Genomic DNA, 17,186 nt, shown 5'->3' with positions numbered 1-17,186 from the left:
GTCCTTTAAAGAGTTAAATGTCTTTAATTGCCTCTTTTAAGGTTTTACTATTTTTTTTTTTCTGGATAATTTTGGGGGATATATCTAGTAACCAATCCATGTCAGGGAAGCAGTAGGACAAATAAATGAATTTTGAACCACCTTGGTTGATGGAATAAGATATTTGAGAGAACATCGGAGAAGTGAGGGGGCTGGAGGGGGATATATTAAAATGTTCTATTACTCTTGCCCTAACTCTACCCCTTTGTCATTTTGGTGGCCATTTTCTTTCTGGCTGCGTTGGGTCTTTGCTGCTGGGCACAGCTTTCTCTAGCTGCGGGGAGCGGGGGTTACTATTCCCCTTGCAGTGCACGGGCTTCTCATTGCGGTAGCTTCTCTTGTTGCGGAGCACGGGCTCTAGGTGCGCCAGCTTCAGTAGTTGCAGCACGTGGGCTCAGTAGTTGTGGCTCACGGGATCTAGAGAGCAGGCTCAGTAGTTGTGGCACATGGGCTTAGTTGCTCTGTGGCATGTGGGATCTTCCCGGACAAGGGATCGAACCTGTGTCCCCTGCATTGGCAGGTGGATTCTTAACCACTGTGCCACCAGAGAAGTCCTTGGTGGCCATTTGACCTGAAGAAATATTAATTACAAATCTAGTTTTATTTGAAAATGAAAATCATAACAGTGTTTACCTCATAGAGATATTGCAAGATTCAAATGAAATAATTTGTATAAGAGGTGTGGCACTATGTTTTCCATTCTATAAGGGCTCAGTAAATATCAGCTATCCAACTATTACTGCTCTCAATTCTGAATTCCTATTGTTCAAATCTTTCCCAGTTGGAGTTTTAAAATAAAATCTAATAACTAGGCTAATATGCTATGTGGTTCTTCTAGGGTTCAAGCATTACTGTGAAGGATATTAGAAACCTTTCCTAAGTCAGTACTGCTTTCGAGGATAAAATTGGGATACCTATTTGGAATGTATTTAACTCCAAAGAAATGGTCTGAGGTAACTGGTGGGAGATAGGACACAAAAACCTTTTAGACATCCTAATTGAATTAATCCTAATTGAATAAAATTCCCGAACAGCTCATTGCCACATCTGAAGAACAATTTGGGTCTAAATGAGATTGACCAGAGAACATATGAAAATTTCCTTCTTGCTCTTTTAAAATGTATTTGTTTATATATTGAAATATAGATGATTCACAATATGTTAGTTTCAGGTGTACAACATAGTGATGTAACATTTACATACATTATGAAGTAATCAGCATAATGTCTAGTAACCAACTGTCCCCATACAAATTTATCACAGTATTACTGACAATATTCTCTATGCTCTATATTACATCCCTGCTTATTTATAAGTCAAAATTTGTACCTCTTAAGCCTTTTTGCCTATGCCTATTTTGCCCAACCCCTCCCCCCTCCCCTCTGGCAACCATCAGTTTGTTCTCTGTATCTATGAGTCTGTTTTCATTTTGCTTGTTGGTTTTATCGTTTTTGTTTTTGTTTTTGTTTTTTTTTTGTGGTATGCGGGCCTCTCACTGTTGTGGCCTCTCCCGTTGCGGAGCACAGGCTCCGGACGCGCAGGCTCAGCGGCCATGGCGCACGGACCCAGCCGCTCTGCGGCATGTGGGATCTTCCCAGACCAGGGCACGAACCCGTGTCCCCTGCATCAGCAGGCGGACTCTCAACCACTGAGCCACTAGGGAAGCCCTTTGGTTTTGTTTTTGAATTTTATTTTATTTATTTTTTATACAGCACGTACTTATCAGTTAACTATTTTATACATATTAGTGTATATATGTCAATCCCAGTCTCCCAATTCATCCTACCACTACCACCCCCACTGCCACTTTCCCCCCTTGGTGTCCATATGTTTGTTCTCTACATCTGTGTCTCTATTTCTGCCCTGCAAACTGGTTCATCTGTACCATTTTTCTAGGTTCCACATATATGCATTAATATACGATATTTGTTTTTCTCTTTCTGACTTACTTCACTCTGTATGACAGTCTCTAGATCCCACCACATCTCTACAAATGACCCAATTTCATTCCTTTTTATGGCTGAGTAATATTCCATCGTATATATGTACAACATCTTCTTTATCCATTCGTCTGTTGATGGGCATTTAGGTTGGTTCCATGACCTGGCTATTGTAAATAGTTCTGCAGTGAACATTGTGGTACATGACTCTTCTTGAATTGTGGTTTTCTCAGGGTATATGCCCAGTAGTGAGATTGCTGGGTCATATGGTAATTCTATTTTTAGTTTTTTAAGGAACCTCCATACAGGTCTCCACAGTGGCTGGATCAGTTTACATTCCCACCAACAGTGCAAGAGGGTTCCCTTTTCTCCACACCCTCTCCAGCATTTGTTGTTTGTAGATTTTCTGATGATGCCCATCCTAACTGGTGTGAGGTGATACCTCATTGTAGTTTTGATTTGCATTTCTCTAATAATTAGTGATGTTGAGCAGCTTTTCATGTGCTTCTTCGCCATCTGTATGTCATATTTGGAGAAATGTCTATTTAGGTCTTCTGCCCATTTTTTGATTGGGTTGTTTGTTTTTTTAATATTGAGCTGCATGAGCTGTTTATATATTTTGGAGATTAATCCTTTGTCTGTTGATTAATTTGCAAATATTTTCTCCCATTCTGAGGGTTGTCTTTTCATCTTGTTTGTAGTTTCCTTTGCTTTGCAAAAGTTTTTAAGTTTCATTAGGTCCATTTTGTTTATTTTTGATTTTATTTCCATTACTCTAGGAAGTGGATCAAAAAAGATCTTGCTGTGATTTATGTCAAAGAGTATTCTTCCCATGTTTTCCTCTAAGAGTTTTATAGTGTCCAGTCTTACATTTAGGTCTTTAATCCATTTTGAGTTTATTTTTGTGTATGGTGCTAGGGAGTGTTCTAATTTCATTCTTTTACATGTAGCTGTCCAGTTTCCCCAGCACCACTTATTGAAGAGACTGTCTTTTCTCCATTGTATATCCTTGCCTCCTTTGTCATAGATTAGTTAACCATAGGTGCATGGGTTTATCTTTGGGCTTTCTATCCTGTTCCATTGATCTATATTTATGTTTTTGTGCCAGTACCATATTGTCTTGATTACTGTAGCTTTGTAGTATAGTCTGAAGTCAGCAAGTCTGATTCCTCCAGCTCCCTTTTCCCCCCTCAAGAATGCTTTGGCTATTCGGGGTCTTCTCTGTCTCCATACAAGTTTTAAGATTTTTTTGTTCTAGTTCTGTAAAAAATGCCACTGGTACTTTGATAGGGATTGCATTGAATCTGTAGATTGCTTTGGGTAGTATAGTCATTTCACAATATTGATTCTTCCAATCCAAGAACATGGTATATCTCTCCATCTGTTTGTGTCGTCTTTAATTTCTTTCATCAGTGTCTTATAGTTTTCTGAGTACAGGTCTTTTACCTCCTTAGGTAGGTTTATTCCTAGGTATTTTATTCTCTTTGTTGCAATGGTAAATGGGAGTGTTTCCTTAATTTCTCTTTCAGATTTTTCAGCATTAGTGTATAGGAATGCAAGAAATTTCTGTGCATTAATTTTGTATCCTGCTACTTTACCAAATTCATTGATTAGATCTAGTAGTTTTCTGGTGGCACCTTTAGGATTCTCTACGTATAGTATCATATCATCTGCAAACAGTGACAGTTTTACTTCTTGTTTTCCAATTTGTATTCCTTTTATTTCTTTTTCTTCTCTGAATGCCATGGCTAGGACTTCCAAAACTATGTTGAATAATAGTGGTGAGAGTGGACATCCTTGTCTTGCTCCTGATCTTAGAGGAAATGCTTTCAGTTTTTTACCACTGAGAATGATGTTTGCTGTGGGTTTGTTGTATATGGCCTTTATTATGTTGAGGTAGGTTCCTTCTATGCCCACTTTCTGGAGAGTTTTTTTTATCATAAATGGGTGTTGAATTTTGTCAAAAGCTTTTTCTGCATCTATTGAGATGATCATATGGTTTTTATTCTTCAATTTGTTAATATGGTGTATCACATTGACTGATTTGCGTATATTGGAGAATCCTTGCATCCCTGGGATAAATCCCACTTGATCATGGTGTTTGATCCTTTTAATGTGCTGTTGGATTCTGTTTGCTAGTACTTTGTTGAGGATTTTTGCATCTATATTCATCAGTGATATTTGATATTGATACTACAAAACTATATTTTTTTGTAGTATCTTTGTCTAGTTTTGTTATCAGGGTGATGGTGGCCTCATAGAATGAGTTTGGGAGTGTTCCTTCCTCTGCTATTTTTTGGAAGAGTTTGAGAAGTATGGGTATTAGCTCTTCTCTAAATGTTTTATAGAATTCACCTGTGAAGCCATCTGGTCTTGGACTTTTGTTTGATGGAAGATTTTTTTTTTTTTTTTTTTTGCGGTACACGGGCCTCTCACTGTTGTGGCTTCTTCAAAAATTCAATTTCTGTGGCATGGAAATTTTTTTTTTTTAATTTTTTGGCCACGCCACACGGCATATGAGATCTAGTTCCCCGACCAGGGATCAAACCTGTGTCCCCTGCATTGGAAGGACGGAGTCTTAACCACTGGACCACAGACCAGGGAAGTCTGGAAGATTTTTTTTTTTTTAACATCTTTATTGGGGTATAATTGCTTTACAATGGTGTGTTAGTTTCTGCTTTATAACAAAGTGAATCAGTTATACATATACATATGTTCCCATATCTCTTCCCTCTTGTGTCTCCCTCCCTCCCACCCTCCCCTGCTGGAAGATTTTTAATCACAGTTTCAATATCATTACTTGTGACTGGTCTCTTCATATTTTCTATTTCTTCCTGGTTCAGACTCGGAAGGTTGTGCTTTTCTAAGCATTTGTCCATTTCTTCCAGGTTGTCCATTTTATTGGCATAGAGTTGCTTGTAGTAGTGTCTTACGATGCTTTCTATTTCTGCAGTGTCCATTGTTACTTCTCCTTTTTCATTTCTAATTTTATTGATTTGAGTCCTCTCCCTCTTTTTCTTGGTGAGCCTGGCTAAAGGTTCATCCATGTTGTTTATCTTCTCAAAGAATCAGCTTTTAGTTTTATTGATCTTTGCTATTGTTTTGTTTCTATTTCATTTATTTCTGCTGTTTATGGTTTCTTTCCTTCTACTAACTTTGGGTTTTTTTGTTCTTCTTTCTGTAGTTCCTTTAGGTATAAGGTTAGATTGTTTATTTGAGATTTTTCTTGTTTCTTGAGTTAGGTTTGTATTGCTATAAACTTCCCTCTAAAGCTGCTTTTGCTGCATCCCATAGGTTTTGGATCATCATGTTTTTGTTGTAATTTGTCTCTAGGTATTTTCTGATTTCTTCTTTGATTTCTTCAGTGATCTCTTTGTTATTTAGTAATGTATTGTTTAGCCTCCATGGGTTTGTGTTTTTTATGTTTTTATCCCTGTAATTGATTTCTAATCTCACAGCGCTGTCAGAAAAGTTGCTTGATATGATTTCAATTTTCTTAAATTTACCGAGGCTTGATCTGTTACCCAAGATGTGATCTATCCTGGAGAATGTTCTGTGTGCACTTGAGAAGAAAGTGTAATCTGCTGATTTTGGATGGAATGTCCTATAAATATCAATTAAATCTATCTGGTCTATTGTGTCATTTAAAGCTTGTGTTTCCTTATTAATTCCTTATTAATTTTCTGTCTGGATGACATTGGTGTAACTGAGGTATTAAAGTCCCCCACTATTATTGTGTTACTGTCGATTGAGGTGCTCCTATGTTGGGTTCATATATATTTATAATTGTTGTATCTTCTTCTTGGGTTGATCCCTTGCTTATTATGTAGTGTCCTTCCTCGTCTCTTGTAACATTCTTTATTTTAAAGTCTATTTTATCTGATATGAGTATGGCCAGTCCAGCTTTCTTTTGATTTCCATTTGCATGGAATCTCTTTTTCCATCCCCTCACTTTCAGTCTGTATGTGTCCTTAGGTCTGAAGTGGGTTTCTTGGAGACAGCATATAGATTAGTCTGGTTTTTGTATCCATTCAGCGAGCCTGTGTCTTTTGGTTGGAGCATTTAATCCATTCATGTTTAAGGTAATTATTGATATGTCTGTTCCTACCATTTTCTTAATCGTTATGGGTTTGTTTTTGTAGGTCCTTTTCTTCTCTTGTGCTTCCCACTTGGAGAAGTTCCTTTAGCATTTGTTGTAGAGCTGGCTTGGCGGTGCTGAATTCTCTTAGCTTTTGCTCGTCTGTAAAGCTTTTGATTTCTCTGTTGAATCTGAATGAGATCCTTGCTGGGTAGAGTAATCTTGGTTGTAGGTTCTTCCCTTTCATTACTTTAAATATATTGTGCCACTCCCTTCTGGCTTGTAGAGTTTCTGCTGGGAAATCAGCTGTTAACCTTATGGGAGTTCCCTTGTATGTTATTTGTCATTTTTCCCTTGTTGCTTTCAATAATTTTTCTTTGTCTTTAATTTTTGTCAATTTGATTACTATGTGCCTTGGCATGCTTCTCCTTGGGTTTATCCTGCCTCGGATCCTCTGCGCTTCCTGGACTTGGGTGGCTATTTCCCTTCCCACCCAAGTTTTCGACTATAACCTCTTCAAATATTTTCTTGGGTCCTTTCTCTCTCTCTCTTCTCCTTCTGGGACCCCTATAATGTGAATGTTGTTGTGTTTAATATTGTCCCAGAGGTCTCTTAGGCTGCCTGCATTTCTTTTCATTCTTTTTTCTTTATTCTGTTCCACAGCAGTGAATTCCACCATTCTGTCTTCCAGGTCACTTATCCATTCTTCTGCCTCAGCTATTCTGCTATTGATTCCTTCTAGTGTATTTTTCATTTCAGTTATCGTATTGTTCATCTCTGTTTGTTCTTTAATTCTTCTAGGTGTTTGTTCTTTAATTCTTCTAGGTCTTTGTTAAACACTTCTTGCATCTTCTCGATCTTTGCCTCCATTCTTTTTCTGAGGTCCTGGATCATCTTCACTATCATTTTTCTGAATTCTTTTTCTGGAAGGTTGCCTATCTCCACTTCATTTAGTTGTTTTCCTGGGGTTTTATCTTGTCCCTTCATCTGGTACATAGTCCTCTGCCTTTTCATTTTGTCTATCTTTCTGTGAATGTGGTTTTCCTTCCATAGCCTGCAGAATTGTATTTCTCCTTGTTTCTGCTGTCTGCCCTCTGGTGGATGAGGCTATCTAAGAAGCTTGTGCAAGCTTCCTGATGGGAGGGACTGGTGGTGGGTAGAGCTGGATGTTGCTCTGGTGGGCAGAGCTCAGTAAAACTTTAATCTGCTTGTCTGCTGATGGGTGGGGCTAGGTTCCCTCCATGTTGGTTGTTTGGCCTGAGGTGACCCAGCACTGGATCCTATCCGGCTCTTTGGTGGGGCTAATGGCGGACTCTGGGAGGGCTCACGCCAAGGGCTGCTTCCCAGAACTTCTGCTGCCAGTGTCCTTGTCCCCATGGTGAGCCACAGCCACCCCCTGCCTCTGCAGGAGGTCCTCCAACACTAGCAGGTAGGCCTGGTTCAGTCTCCTATGGGGTCACTGCTCCTTCCCCTGGGCCCCGATGCACACACTACTTTGTGTGTGCCCTCCAAGAGTGGAGTCTCTGTTTCCCCCAGTCCTGTCAAAGTCCTGCAATCAAATCAAGCCTTCAAAGTGTGATTCTCTAGGAATTCCTCCTCCCTTTGCTGGACCGCCAGGTTGGGAAGCCTGATATGGGGCTCAGAACCTTCACTCCAGTGGGTGGACTTCTGTGGTATAAGTGTTCTCCAGTTTTTGAGTCACCCACCCAGCAGTTATGGGATTTGATTTTATTGTTATTGCGCCCCTCCTACTGTCTCATTGCGGCTTCTCCTTTGTCTTTGGGTGTGGGGTATCTTTTTTTGGTGTGTTCCAGTGTCTTCCTGTTGATGATTGTTCAGCAGTTAGTTGTGATTCTGGTGCTCTCGCAAGAGGGAGTGAGTGCACATCCTTCTATTCCACCATCTTCAACCAATCTCTGCCTTGTTTGTTTTTTAGATTCCACATATAACTGACATCATGGGGTATTTGTCTTTCTCTGACTTATTTCTCTTACCGTAATACCTTATAGATCCATCCTTATTGTTGCAAATAACAAGATTTCATTTTTTATGGCTGAGTAATATTTCTCTCTCTGTGTGTGTATGTGTGTATGAAGGTGTATATATGTGTGTGTGTGTGTGTGTGTGTGTGTGTGTGTATCACATCTTCTTTATCCATTCTTCTATTGGTGGACACTTATATTGCGTCCATAACTTGGCTATTGTAAATAATGCCACAATGAACATAGAGGTGCATATATCTTTTCGAATTAGTGTTTTTGTTTTCTTTAGGTAAATACCCAGAGGTGAAACTGCTGGATCATATGGTAGTTCTATTTTTAATGTTTTGAAGAATCTCCATACTGTTTTCCATAGCAGTTACAACAATTAACAATCCCACCAACAGTGCTCAAGGGTTCCCTTTTCTCCACACCCTCACCAACACTTGTTATTTTTTGTCTTTTTGATAACAGCCATCCTGACAGGTGTGAGGTGATATCTCATTGTGGTTTTGATTTGCATTTCCCTGATGATTAGTGATGTTGAGCATATTTTCATGTGTCTGTTGGCCATCTGTATGTCTTTTTTGGAAAAATGTTTATTTAGATTCCCTGCCCATTTTTTAATCGGGTTGTTTGTTTTTTTGCTATTGAGTTGTATGAGTTTTTAAAAAAATATATATTTTGGATATTAACCCCATATTGAACATATTGTTTGCAAATATCTTCTCCCATTCAGTAGGTGGCTTTTTCATTTTATTGATGCTTTCCTTTGCTGAGCAAAAGCTTTTTAGTTTGATGTAGTACTATTTGGTTGTTTTTGCTTTTGTTTCTTTTGACTGAGGAGACATATCCAAAAAAAATATTGCTAAGACAAATGCCAAAGAGTGTACTGCCTATGTTTTCTCCTAGGAGTTTTATGGTTTCAGTTCTTACATTTGTCTTTAATCCATTTTGAGTTTATTTTTGTGTATGCTGTGAGAAAGTAGTCCAGTTTCATTCTTTTGCATGTAACTGTCCAGTTTTTCCAACACCGCTTATTAAAGAGGGTGTTTTTTTTCCCATTGTGTAGTCCTGCCTCCTTTGTTGCAGGTTAATTGATCATATAAGTGTGGGTGTATTTCTGGGACTCTTTCCTGTTCTGTCTAAAGACAAACCTCTGTGGCATTTACCCAAGAAATGCAGCTTTTCAGAACTGAGTGTAAGTCCCACAGGTCCTTTACCCATGAAGCTCCTTTTCCCTCTCTGTTTAGAACTCTTCCCTCATACCACTCCCTCTATGTGGGCCTCCAGTAACTGTCAGCTCTTATACAAAGGGCCACACAAGGACTGCCGCTCCAACCAGCCAGAGCACACAGGCCAACTTTTAATAGCAACTGCAAAAAGTTGGGGCAAAAGAGAAACATAATTTCCTTCACAGAGCTGTAATGGCTCTGATTAAGACCAAGGGCCTTGAAGTCAGACAGACCTGAATTTAAATATTAGTTCAAACAATAAATTTCTTTCTTTTTTTTTGAGTTCAGCAAGAGAAACAGTTTTATTTCCTGATTTTTAAATCCAGGGCTATAAGTTTAAATACATTTCAATTTATAATGTGTTGGAAGGTTTTACATAATGTATTTTTTTTAACATCTTTATTGGAGTATAATTGCTTTCCTAAACTTAGGTATAGTGTATAATGTTATTAAATAATACATATTTCATGGGATTGTAATGAAGAGGAAGTGAAGTAATATTTGTAAAGTGCTTCACAGGTTGGCCAGCATGTAGTAAACATTTAATAATCAACAGCTAGTGTTATTTTTTCCTCAAAATATTTTGTCTTCCAGAAATCATGAAATTCAGTCTTGTATAGATTTCATGACTAGGACTTGGAGAAGAAAAATGGTCTGAACAATTTAGACAATTATCTTTTCCCTGTAGAATCAAGGGACGCATTTTTGTTCTTAAATATCCAGATTGTCCATGTCACCTTTCTTATCCAGGTACTTGCCAGATCTACACCTCACTTTTATGCAACTGGAAAACATTTTAAAAGTTTTATGTACACACACATGCACACACCGCTTAAGTATTATATATGAATATACCTTCTATAACATTTTGCTCATCTGTTCTCTCCTATAACTGTAACCCTCTGAGATAGGTTTTATATTATCTCATTTTATGATTAAAGGAAAAGGGAAGCAACTTGGCCAGGCTAAAGGCCTTGCAGTTGATTAGGGACAGAGCTGGGGTGTCCTGACCCCTTTCTAGTTTTTCTTCCTTTGTACTGCTCTGATGACCATAGAAACAAAATGCACTAGAACTTGGATACCAAAGAAGTTTCAGCTGACAGGTAACCAAAGGAAACAGCATGGCTGAAATCCAGTTAAAAGTTAAAATCCTGTTGGGCAATGTCTCTTTCACTGACAATAGGAATTGCTGTCACATCCCCATCTAGCCACTTTGCAAACAGCGGGAATGTTAGCATGAGCTCACGGTGAACAGTGAATGCTTCCTAAGGGAGCAGTGATTGCTTTGGCTGGGTTCTGCTGTAGCAGCTTCCTGGTGATGAAGAGACTGTAGTCAGACAATTGGAGGCGGTAACCATTTTCTAATAATCACCTCAGGCTTTTGGCACCTAATTCTCTGGCACTGTCTAGGGAAGCTTTTTATGTTATTTCATGCTACTTGTCAAGTCAAGCTGTTTGTCTAATTTTGCTGGGAAATGTGACACTGCCGGTCAAATCGCTCACCAGGGTGAGATCCAGTGTGTGCCTTGCAAAGTGCTTAGAGGGTTCTGATCGTCTCTGACAAGCATACGGCGGAGAGAAATTTTTTTAAATGGCCCCAGTTTACACAGTTTTTCCATCCGTGGTTCCATGGTGTTTTGAAATCAGGTTGTGGTCCTGAGTTAATGACACAAGGAAACACTTTGATGCTCGTATTGCCTACTTGGTTTTTTTGAACCTCACATGGACTGGCTTCATCCTGTCCCCAAGTTCATAAGCCTCTATCTTCCTCTCTGCTTCCTGTGCAGGCTTCCTCTGGTTTGTGGGCTGTGCACTTCATCTTGTTCCTTCAAGGCAAGCACAGAGCCTCTGGTCAAACAGAGTTTCTGTGGTGGCTTCTGCTATCTGCTTATCATCCAATCCCAGGCTCAGGTTTTCCTTCCTTATTTTTTTATACCTGAAATAGCTCTTTTCCAACTTGTCTATAGCTTTCTCTTTCAACTTTCTCCCCCCTCCTCATAGTAATTAAGCAGGGGTTATGCTCCTTTTCCAGATCTTGATTTTGTAATACTTTTATTCCTAAAGAGTTATGTTGATGAGACTAATCTAAATATGTTAAACTTGGTACTGATTAGAAGACTTCATAAACACTCCTTGACAGTTTTTTGTGAAAGAGCTTGCTTGAAATCTCTGCTAATGTAGCCAAATTTCCTTCTAAAGGCAGTTACATATAATGCCTCTTAAAGGGAATTATCTAAATTTGCAGTTTCGCAGGCTCTTCCTGGGACTCTGGAGGGTTAATAAGTCATGGAGATTACATCTTCATGTGGGAAATATGAAGGCTCCAATATGGGTAAATACTACTTAAGAAGACCCTACATTACAAGGAAGGCTGGAGATATTCTGGAGACCCATAAAATGCTCCCTGTGTACCAATTATCACAGTGAACTTTCTCCTTCTAGTTTATGTTATATTCACATTGAATCATTCCAGGGATTTTGCTTTTAGCCTGCATATGCCATGTATGTTTCTCATCTGGGTAGATAAACCAGCCTTATAGATTTAAAGGAGATTGCATGAGCTGCTGCTGGGAAGTTTATCTTGAGTTAGTTAAGAACCTGTGAAACTTAGTCCTTGATATTTCACTAGCTGTCATTTGTAATAAAATCTACTTTAGCCTAGGGTTAAGTGATGACTCTGGTCCTCACAGCATGGTGGGGGATCCTGTGGGTCAAATAAAGGGAAACTCTCTGACTTCCCCACAGCCTTATGCTGAGACCTTAATTGAGGGGCTTACTGCTTCTCCCACTAAAAAAACTGCACATTTTAATACTTTCCTCTAACCAAAAATAAAATTATAAGATTGTAATACTCTTCCAGTGCCCTTGAAATTGTCAGAGGCTGCCCGGAGGCTTCCTAAGAGCTGGGCTGGCTCTGACTCAGTCACTGTTTCATCCACAGAGCCTTACATGATGCCTGGAGCATACAGAAGGCACTCAGTGAATGAAATGAGCAAATGAAAGGGAAGATAGGACCAGAGTCACATTTTAGCAGCCTAATTATATATTCTCAGGGTAATGTATTTAAAAAGGGACAGTGATAACACATTTCTAAAAGGAGATGAATGGCATATTTAACACTTTCCAAGAAGAAGGAATTCCGTTTCTATCACTTGATCTAAGTTTTCAATTACAGAAACACTGAGAATTCCCTGTGGCTGAATATGGGTTAAATTTTTTGCGGTACGCGGGCCTCTCACTGTTGTGGCCTCTCCCGCTGTGGAGCACAGGCTCCGGACGCGCAGGCTCAGCGGCCATGGCTCATGGGCCCAGCCGCCCCGCGGCATGTGGGATCCTCCCGGACCGGGGCACAAACCCATGTCCCCTGCATTGGCAGGTGGACTCTCAACCACTGCGCCACCAGGGAAGCCCTAGGTGAATCTTTAAGGCAGTTGAAGACCCAGGCTGCCCTTGTGGACATCAATACTCCCATGGAGCACTTTCCATGAAGAAAAGTGTGGGCTTGCTGTCTTTGCATCAAAACTCCTAGAATTTGGCTGAATGCCTGGTTTATCCCAGGACATTAGTCAGCCCACAAATCCCACATTTGTTTATTCAGACCAGAGCACGTGAATACTGCCATTCTCCCATCTCCTTTGTTGGCAAATGCTTTGTTAACCTGAATTGAGTTCTGCAACACAAAACAAAGTGACTAATCTTTTAGGGGTTTCCCCCTCCCAGGTTCTTGTATGAGCAACTAAACCTATAGACCACAAAGTCCCACACTGTCGTTTTCCCTCATGCTGCCCTTTTATTCTGATGGCTCCACGTTGTACTTAAGGAAACCAATACCTTCCAGAATGTGGTGGAACTGGCGCCACCATTAAGAAAAGGAGGTTACTGGACTTTTTAGTGTAGCAGCAAAGTGGGGCTATGTTGATTACTTACACTTATGTAGTCTACTGCTGGGCATCTGCAAGAATCATCACCTTGCACTCTCAGAAAGTTTTCTACCTCTGAATATGTGGGTCTGAAAGTGCAGGAAGTAGAAATTTTAACAAAAAACAACCAGTTTGGATGATCACAAATATGTGGTAGATCTGGCATATGCAACTAAAAAGAATGCATACCCTTAATCACTAGGCTATTTGTCTACCTACAAATATGTGTAGAGGCCTAAATTTTTTAGCAAAAGTCTGAGGGTCTAATTTGTAAATTGCTGTTGACCACAAAAGAGTGATTAGTTTCAAAAGAGAACTGTTTTGCAACATGGTGCAAAAAAGAGGAGGGGATAAAGGAAATCATAAAAATTAACATTCATGACATTAAATCCCAGTTGTTTTTATAGCATGTTGCACATGGCAGCTTGGAAAATAATTCTCCCTCATTAAGCTTGTAGAAATTCTATTTGATTTATAAAGTTTTGACTCTGACTGTATTTACCATTGATAACCTGTTTTTCTCTCACCTCTTCCTCCAACTCTTAGCCAGAACTACTTTCCAATGACTTCTTTCTACCACACTTCTCCTCCTCAGTGTAAGAGGATGAAAGCACATGATGGTATTTGAAGCAAGAAGATTGAAGAACTGCTGCCTGCTAACCCAAGGCTTGGATTAGTACAATCTTTTTAGCTTTTTACTGTGAAGTTCAGGGATCACAAATGTTGTTTCATCCATGGAACTTTTGCAACTTGTTATTTTCATACCTGAGATCTGGGGGAAAGTTTAGTCTAAATGGTTTCTAAAATAGCCATTAGCTCAGGAGATACACAGCCAATGCATGTGACAGGAGCTTTGCCCACACTACCCTGTTTTTTGGTCACGTAGTTTTTTTTTTTTTTTTAATTTAATGACGTCATTTTAAAACTTTGCTTTTTGGGAATGATTCCCCCCACTATTTTTCTATATAGGGTCAGGAAAATGTATAAATAATTTCTGGGCTTGGGTGCAGAAGATATACATGCTGACAAACAGAAATCTAAAGTGTTAAAGGAGACTGTCCTTTGAAGAAACTTTTCCAGGCTTGAGTTCTATATTTCTGGATTTGACTCAGTAAAAAATCTTTACTGAGTACCTAGTATATGCCCAGCATTCTACTGCACTATAGGGGTTGGGGGACTATAGTCCAGTTGGGATACAGGAAGGATGGAGAGAGAATACATATAGTTACAGCACAAGGCAGAATAAGTTATAGTATTCAATGGGCTGTGGAATATTGTGGAGGAAGAGAGCATTTTTAATTAGTGGAGTCAGGAAATGCATTACCAAGGTGATGGCATTCTTGCTGGGTCATGAAGGATAGATAGGATTTTGGCAGGTGAGGAACCATTCTAATGCAAGAGAACAATAATAGAGAAAAGGGTAGGAGCAGGGAAATAAAGGGCAGCTGGGTTTATACTGTGATTACTGAGCTGCAGGCACACAGTTGTCCACGCCCTCCTCCTTGAACCACTTTTTAAATATAAATTTATTTATTTATTTATGTTTGGCTGTGTTGGGTCTTCATTGCTGAGTGTGGGCTTTTCTCTAGTTACTGTGAGCGGGGGCTACTCCTTGTTGTGGTGTGTGGGCTTCTCACTGCAGTAGCTTCTCTTGTGGCAAAGCATGGGCTCTAGGTGTGCGGGCTTCAGTAGTTGTGGCTCGCGGGCTCTAGAGTGCAGGCTCAGTAGTTGTGGCACATGGGCTTAGTTGCGCCGCGGCATGTGGGTTCTTCCCAGACCAGGGCTCGAACCCATGTCCCCTGCATTGGCAGGTGGATACTTAACCACTGTGCCACCAGGGAAGCCCTGAACCACTGTTTACTCCAGAGCCACAGCATCCTCCTGACTCTGACAGTCTTACCGGCCATTGCTTCTCAGTCACCTTTCTTGGGTGCTCTTCCTCAGCCTGAGCTCTGCATGTCGAAAGGCTTCAGCATCAGTTTTTTAGCTTTCTTCACCTGAGTTACTATCATTTAAATATTAAATATTTAACATCTACATGCCAGTAATCTCCAAATAAGTAACTTTCCCCATGCCCCATGCCCTGACCTCTAAGCTGTATATCAAATTGTCTACCCAACATCTTCACTTTTGATGGCTAAATATCAGGTTTCTTGATTTTTTGCTTCCCCTCTGCTGAAATCCTGCTCATCCACCAGTCTTCTCTATCTTAGTTAATGGGCCTGCCATCCACCGAGTTGCTTAGGTGTCCCCCAAACTAGATGTTATTCTAGATATAGCCTTTTCTCTCACCTTCACCATATAATAATGAGTATTTTGAGTCCACCTCTACCCCACCCCAAATAAGTGACTATTGTTTTTTGTTATAAGTTTTATGGTAGTAAGATTTGCCTCTAAATGTACATGAATTATCTTGATAAAAATAAATATTAAATTAAAATATTACTTTCACAGAGATTGTCTCTTGATTCCTTTCCAGAAATTAGCTCATAAGTTGTCCAGAAGAGCCATGTATTCTTAAGTTTGCATGTGTATTGGAATTTATTTTTCCCATCTTCTAAAAGAATCTTCATATTTTCTTGCCTTTCAGACCCAGCTGCTATGGATTAGATACACAAATACATGTCCCTGTGTATGTGTTTCATAGTAAAAATAACAATAATGATGAAAACGATAGTATTACTAATACTATTAATAATTAGCACCTATTAAGACCCACAGGCACTGCAATAAGCACTGTACATTCACTGATGGTTTAAACCTCACAGTGACACTATGGGATGGATACTGTTACTGTCCTCATCTTAGACCTGCCCAAGGTCACACAGCTGGGAAGAGGCAGAGACTCAGGACATGGACCTATTTCTGCCAGACTCCAAAGCCCATGTTTTTAACCAAAAGTAATTTAAAATTCTGAACCACTGAATAGAGGTAGATGCAGCTTCTAGTGCAAAGAATATTTTGGCTGCCACACTCAGGAAGATATAAAGATATAGCTCTAGAAAGATGACACAGTAAAAAAAAACAGACCTCTTTACATCACCTTTCCATAGGCCTCATGGTGTATTCTTACAAGGTAACTTCATCTTTGGGGAATGCTGAAAAATTGTCATTCATTAATGTTTTTTCCTCTAGCATTCATCTCTTCTCAGTCTCTCCAATGGACAACTTTACTGACAGCAAAAGTGTAAAAAGAGGGGCTTCCCTGGTGGCGCAGTGGTTGAGAGTCTGCCTGTCGATGCAGGGGATGTGGGTTCATGCCCCGGTCTGGGAAGACCCCACATGCTGCGGAGCAGCTGGACCCGTGAGCCATAGCCGCTAAGCCTGTGCGTCTGGTGCCTGTGCGTACCGCAAAAAAAAAAAAACAAAAAAACAAAAGGCTATTATCATTCAAGACATATCCTCATCAATGGTCACATTCTGTGATATATTCTCCTTCTATCCAGCATTATCTGTACCCCTATTTCTTCACTCTGGGCACAAGTGCCATTATTGTCTTTATGTAGAAACTGCCTCAGGAGAGCCTGCTGGACACAGAAGTTCTTTGATTGATTGACTGATTTTGTTTGAGGCTTTAAATTCTTCCCTGGAAGGCTGATTACCCCCTGTGCCTTCTTTCCTTGGGTTTTGGGCCATTCTGCAGTTGGAATAGTCTACTTTGTGCTTCTTGAAGATATCTTTGGCTCTGAGAGCCCCCTGTAAAAGTATTGTCGAATTTTAAGTATGGACTTTGGAAGCAGACGAGTTGGCTCTGCCACCTACTAGTTGTGTGGTATCGTGAAATGTCTTAACCTCTTTCAGCTTTAGTTTCCTTATTTGAACAGGGCTGTTATTCATTATTTGAACAGGGAAGTGATTTGATTTGAGAGAAAGCCAGGAGATAATATTAGTAGAAATTGTTGATGAATTGGGTGAGGCAGAGCGGGGAGGCAAGGATGACTACCAGTTTTCTATCTTGACTAATGGGTGGTGATATCTTTTACTGAGGAGGAGAT

This window comes from Lipotes vexillifer, unplaced genomic scaffold, assembly GCF_000442215.2.
Source record: "Lipotes vexillifer unplaced genomic scaffold, Lipotes_vexillifer_v1.1 scaffold317, whole genome shotgun sequence".
Lineage (NCBI taxonomy): Eukaryota > Metazoa > Chordata > Mammalia > Artiodactyla > Lipotidae > Lipotes > Lipotes vexillifer.
Note: the sequence above shows the minus strand (reverse complement) of the source record.